The 6,683-nt window shown below is 37.5% G+C and overlaps 1 protein-coding gene across 1 annotated transcript in view; it reads left to right on the forward strand.

The window, feature by feature from the left end:
• The window catches only part of Grip (Glutamate receptor interacting protein), a 330,265-nt gene that overhangs the window by 124,050 nt on the left and 199,532 nt on the right, over window positions 1–6,683 (forward strand). The window lies entirely within an intron of this gene.

Below are 6,683 nucleotides of genomic sequence, written 5' to 3' on the forward strand. Positions count from 1 at the left end.
GATAGCCGTTTTTTTAGTTATAGCCACAGCCAAAGCAGCAGTACTTATCGTACATTCTAAACAAAGAAGATGCCAAATGAATGATAAAATATCGGCCCAACTAATGCGTCTACATTTTCCTTTAAAAGTTCCCTCATATGCCGAATAGGTTTTTTTTACAATTATTACATCTCAGCATTACAGAATTTCTATCAGCTCTCTAGATTAATTTCCGACGTTTCCAACAATTAACACAAACGTCTTCAATACGTTGCAAACCCAACCATACAGCAAATTTAACATCTGAACTAATCTTTTTGTCCAAGCCTAATTCATCAAAATCTCATTCCATTAGGTGAAAAAACTTTCTAGAATTACAATGGGTCCAAAACTCGTCGGAATTAAGTTCAATTTCAGACATTATGTTGTTAAAAGTAATTAACCGGAAATTTAAAATATTAATATATAATGTTACCTATGGTTCCAAGATGGCGGCTCGTCTGATTCCAGCAAGGAAACAGTGAAGACGCACGTTCTAACCTAATCTAACCTATTCTAATAATTTTGTTGGTAATAATTATGGTAATTTATTAGAACAGGTTAGGTTAGGTTCGAACGTGCGTCCCCACTGTTTCCCTTCTTCTATTTGCTGGAATCAGAGACGAGCCGCCATCTTGGAACCATAGGTAACATTAACCAAATTTCCTTGAAATATCGAAACAAAAATAAGAATTATTACCAACTACAAGTTTTAAATTTTTCTTTAATTAAACGTTACAAATACAATTACAGAAAGAATACTTGAGACACTAACCAATTCTTCATGACGGCCGGATGGCCGAGCGGTCAAGGTGGCAGTCTACCGCTCTGGGGGACCCGGGATCGAATCCGAACGGGTCGAATAATCCCCAGGAATTTTTCGGGGGGTGGTCCGTTCGGATATGTCGGGCCCCGTCCCTCACCACCCGGTCGCCCCATTGTGGGCCTGGCCGAACCCATAATGGGCCTACTAAAAGAGGCCCTCTTAGTGCCCACAGGGCGGAAAGAGTTAAAAAAAAAAAAAACCAATTCTTCAAAAAAAGGTATACTCGTGTTTGCATAATGTCACATTCGCAAATACCATTAATTTCTATAAAATAAAACCAAAAGTGGCGCCATCTATTTTCTTTTTCATACACACCCGTCGAGATTACCGGAAGTGCTACCATTGGGATTACCTAGGTACACTTTAACTCCGAAAGCAGCTCGGAAAATTATTTTTAGAACATTTTTACAAACGTATTACGCTGTTGATGGTAGAAGATGCCGTGGAAGAACAAACCTACCTTAGATAAGCTATTATGAAGGCAAATATATGTAAATTCTATAGGCACTTCACATCACTTGCTAAAAAATTGAATAATTAAATAATTTCTGGATTAAAATCGTCTGTTTTTTGCAATATTATTTGTAAATGCTTAAATACTCATTATTTTAATAAAATACGTCATAATTTTAACCCCAAACACAAAAAATGAAGTTTAAACCGATCTCCTACTCACCATGCTAGACGTAGCGAACGCCATTATCGACCGTCTAGAATTGCCAGATGCGGCGCTCGATGATCCGCCGTTTACGGTTTGGGCTGAATACGACTGCCGCAACCTCTCTATTATCTCAAATACTATAGTAGAGGTAACAGAGACTTATCACCAGTGGCGGGCCGTGACATTTGATGATAGGGAAGCTGTGTTTCTGTAAGAAGCCGACTTCCAGGGAGCAATCAGTTAATTGCGCGTCAGTGATGGCCTAGGGTCCATTCGTACTGTACGTGCGTGGTGGCGGAAGAGACGTATCTGACAAAAACCGACAAAAAAGAAACATAAAATAAACATATACTATGTACAAAATAGTTTGCTTTAGGACAATCAGCCGTTCGGACATCCTGGGCGTCGATGTGGTTCTTAGATGGTCGATCGAAAATGACCTCGGGACAATGGCGTCAAGTCTGTAGGACACGAGGAGACTTCTTCTGTTGGCGTCGGGGACACGGTCTAAGTCCGAAGTGGCACGGGTTACAGGTTGGCACAATAGATGAGAAATTGTATTTTTTCTTTTTTTCTTTCTTTTTTTTTTGCGCGTTGACACGCAGCGTTTTGGTTATTCGGAACGTGTGGTTGGTCCCTGGATACTAAACGTAACGAGACTCTTACCTGGAGCGCGAGAAAAGTCCAAATCGAAGACGAATTCGATCTTCCACCGATCGTAGGACGACTTCCTTCCGCGATTTATGGTTTCTGCCTGGCAGTTTGATATAAACAATGGGTGTCCGACTACAAATGACTTTTACCTATGTTTTTTTAAACTAATAAATTTTTCTCCAAATTAACCGTTTTATCGCGTCTTTCGTGACGGTCAGACCTGTCCGGTACATCATATTTGCATAAAAGTTTTAAACAAATACTGGAAATGACAAAAATAAACAATTTATATATTTTAGTTCTAAAATACAAATAATACATACATAATACAAATTGATACGATACAAACAATGATAGAAAAACTTGTGTTTTAATTTTTTATAAACTAATTCTATTCGGCGATTTTTTCCGCAAAGTCGTTAATTACTTTATCATAAAAGTCGCTGGTCGTCGACTCCATCGACGTATTTAAAAGCTCTTTTTCTATCGAAAGCAACACTAGCGACGACAATTTTTCCTCCGACCGTGTGTTCCTGGCCAATGTATGAATTTGCTTCGTGGTCGAGAAACTACGCTCAACAGACGCACCGGTAGATGGTACTTCGGTTAATGATATTAAATCATATAATTCTTTTAGTACGTCTTTGTTCGGATCGACATTAATTATAATATGTTTTATGTTTAAGAGTTACTTGTCAATATAGTCCGGACGCGAATATAAATATTGCGATTCGCTACGTAATTTAGATAAATCAAAAAATTTCCCATAAAATTTACTTAATTTAAAGAATTAAAACACGCTTGGAAAAATTGTTTTTCATAATATTAAAATTATTAACATCTAAAAGTGATAAAAATTGTAAAGATTTTGTCTGAAAATCTGTCAATATAATTACAGTATAATTAAAAGAAAATTATAATTAAATATAACTTTGCAAAAAACGTACATAAAAATAACATTGAATACTCTTTACTTTTTAAATCTTAAACAATTCACTTAGTCAGATGCTCCCTACCCAGTGACTAAGGGATAGAATCGTTGGAAGCGTTCGACGTGTGTAGCTTCACCAGCTAAACCGAGTGAGGTTGGTGCTCTGTAAAGCGCATGCGCCAATGCCCTCTGGCTGCTTTACACCATTCAGTTATTCTCGCCGTGGAAGCTGTCTCGTAAGCGCTTCCATTCCGCCACTGATATTCGAATATACAATAGCAATCTTATCGTTTTTTTCACATTGTATAGAAATTTGTAATAAGATACATAATGCAGTTATAATAAAATATTAATTTTAATTAATTCAAAGTACGTTTATTTCATTTGGCAACAGAGGAGGTGTAGCATCTGTGGCTTTTACTCCCCAGAAGGAACAGAGCGATGATCGCGCAGCGATCGAAGAAGCGGCCTTATCGAGGACGGCCAGTCCGGGAGGACAGAGGAGGGGTCGCGACACGACCAAAGCCGGTCTTATAGGAGACGGCCCCCGCGAGAAAGGGAGATAGAATGCCTTCCGGGAGGACTTTGGGGGAAAGCTGGCCCCTATTCAGACGTCATCTGCAAGGAGGAAAACCCGGAAAAAACTCCTGCTGCCAGCCCGTCCGAGTGAGGCGCGAACCCCCTTATCAAACTCCAGTGTTTAGGATCTGGTCACCGCCGTGATGAACGGAAACGGAGTCCACTCAAAGTACGTTAAAATATGAGAATTTATATTTTAGAAACTACAAGGGAAGGTCATTGAAAGGTGGAAGCGGCGCTTCCACCGCTTCCAATGACGGCACGCCACTGCTTATCACAATGTTATTGGTAACATTAAAATGATAGAAGATTGCATTCTGATGATAGAAGAGTCATTTTTATGTTACCAGTAATTTGTTTGATAAGTTATGGCAAAGCAACACTTGGACAATCTGCCTAGGGATGGATGCCTTCCGGGAGGTCTTAAGAGAAACTGGCCGCTGTTTCGGCGTTACAGACGTGGAGAAAACTCAGAAAACTCCACGTGGCCAGCCCATCCTGGCGAGGCGCGAACTGCGAGTGTTCAGGGAACGGAACGCTTGGCCACTGGTGGGCACGTTACCATTAACAATGTGATAAGTCTCCGTTATCTCTACTATAGTATTCGAGTTATTAGTTTTAACAGTTTTAAACAGATATCTATTTAAAACCTGGAAAATTAAATCGAAAAGAGTTGTATTTTCGATTTATCCACTCCTCATCTGTAATTGAAAATGATAATGTTATTTTTTTTATAAACCAAATACACTTTTTTTTCTTTATACATGATATAAAATTAAAAAATGTAAATACGAATAAGATATTTTGACAGAACAGTAGAAAAAAGTTACAAAAATGCTCGAAAATGGTAAAACTACCTACTAACCAAGTAGATAAACCAACAACTTTTCGCCTAAGTGCGACTCTAACGCTAGCTATCGGCAACCTGACATAATAGCGAGATTGAGGCCGAAGTTTTAAACGCGAAAACGTGTACGTCGGACGCGTTTAAAACTTCTGCCTCAGCCTCGCTATTAACTGTAGTTTAGAACATAGTGCAAGGACCAGTATATCTATCGACTCTGGCTTAGGTTTTGAATTTATGAATTTACTCTCGATCACTATTGATGGGGCTGCCAAATATGTCGCACGCAGGTGGCTAACAGTCGAAAACTGCCTGTTGTGATCTTTATTGCGCGTAGTTATTTGGCGGGTGTATTCCATCAGAACTACGTTAGAATGATATTGGAAATTGTTATTTAATTATATAAAATTATTTCTAGAATTACCCCTTCTATGATCGCCCGGCTTCTGTGAGAAGCCCTCTGGTGGTTTTTTTTGTGGCATTTTTCTGAAATTTTTCAAAAAATTTTAAGTTCTCCGATCTTTTCGAACTGCGATAAATGCAATAAATAACGTTTTTATTGCGCGTCGAGTTTACTCGGAAAAAAAGTCTAAAAAGTGCCAGCTTCTAAGAGGCTTCCACGCGACTATGGGGGTAGGAAAAAATCGGGAAAAAAAACGAGTTTGCGATAGTCGCTATTGTCGATAGCGACCATCGCGAGAATCTTTTTCGCTATCAATTTTTTTCTCCCAACAGTTTTATTTTTTTTCAAGAGAGATCGATTCTAGCCTGATTTTGAAACGAGATATCGCAATTTATTATTGAACTCAGCGATGTCTCATTATGCTTTGCGAGAAATCGCGTTGTCCACGCGAGAAATAACAGCGACAAAAATTCTCAAAATTAATATCTCTAATACAAATTGCGCTAATTGTGCAATTTTTTTTTCTTGCGTAAGAATTTCATTTAGGTATTGTTGCAAATGCATTTTTTTGGTGAAATTTCGAGAATATTTTTAGTTATAAATAGATAAATTTACGCATTCGACATCATGTCGTAAATTGCCGAATTTTTGATGGTCCACACATTATTTTTGCTATTGCTTCATTTCTTGCACAGAAAACATTTATATCTAAACTATCAACAAAGAATTTTGATGGATTGAATAATATTTTGAGCGATGCCAATTTTTATATTAGGTGTTCGAGTTAAGCCTAACACGCGACTATATCACATTAAAAATTAAAAATAAAATTTATGTGTAAAAATATAAAAAAAATATCTGTTAAATCTTAAATACAACATTCATATGAGTAAAACAAAATAAAAACTTTGTCAATTGGTCGATTTACAAGTCAGAAAGAAGCATTTGAAAATAGGGTAACAAAATACAGTAGAGCATCGATTATCCGACTTAATTGGAGACTGGGGTTGGTCGGATAACTGAAAAGTCGGATGACCGAAAAGTATGAAAAAATACATTATTAGTATAGTGTATTAAGCCTGGTTTAAATACTAGCCTTTCTTTCATGGTCGAGCCAGTGCTGCCAGCTAAAACATGCAAAAATTTAACAAAAATAATATTAAAGTAGCCAAGACATAACCAAATATTGTAGCGCCACATCACTAGCGGTCATTTGAATTTGCCGACTAGAACGCGATCGGTTAACCGATAAGTCGGTTAATCGGGAGTCGGATAATCGATGCTCTACTGTAATTAACGTTTATTGACTTTCGCGGTAGGGGGTAAAGCTGGGTCTATTGACAAATTTTCTCGCAGTAGTGCGAAATTTCTACTGACTTCACTTGAAAGAGTCATATTTCTTCCCCATTTACAAACCTGATGGCAATCGGTGGAACGTGAGATAAATTACAGCGAGTTGAAATTTGATATGTTTATTTTTTGCGTTTTACGTATCAAATTACATTAAATTCGACACAAATAAAGCATTTGTGTCAATAAAAAAATATGTTACACTGTTTAAAAGTAAAAACAAAAATAAAAAAAAACAAAGATGTAATAATAATTTTCGAAGCGAAGCCAAAAATTTTACAATTTAAAGATGAAAAATGGAATCTGTTAGATGCCGCGCGATCAAGGGGGAAATCAGGTGACCATAGAAGGGGGTAATTTAAATGCCATTGAATAATCATCTCTCCTGGTATTAAAGTAAGTTATAGATACGAAGGG

The sequence above is a fragment of the Centruroides vittatus genome, unplaced genomic scaffold, assembly GCF_030686945.1.
Source record: "Centruroides vittatus isolate TY-2023 unplaced genomic scaffold, ASM3068694v2 contig_349, whole genome shotgun sequence".
Lineage (NCBI taxonomy): Eukaryota > Metazoa > Arthropoda > Arachnida > Scorpiones > Buthidae > Centruroides > Centruroides vittatus.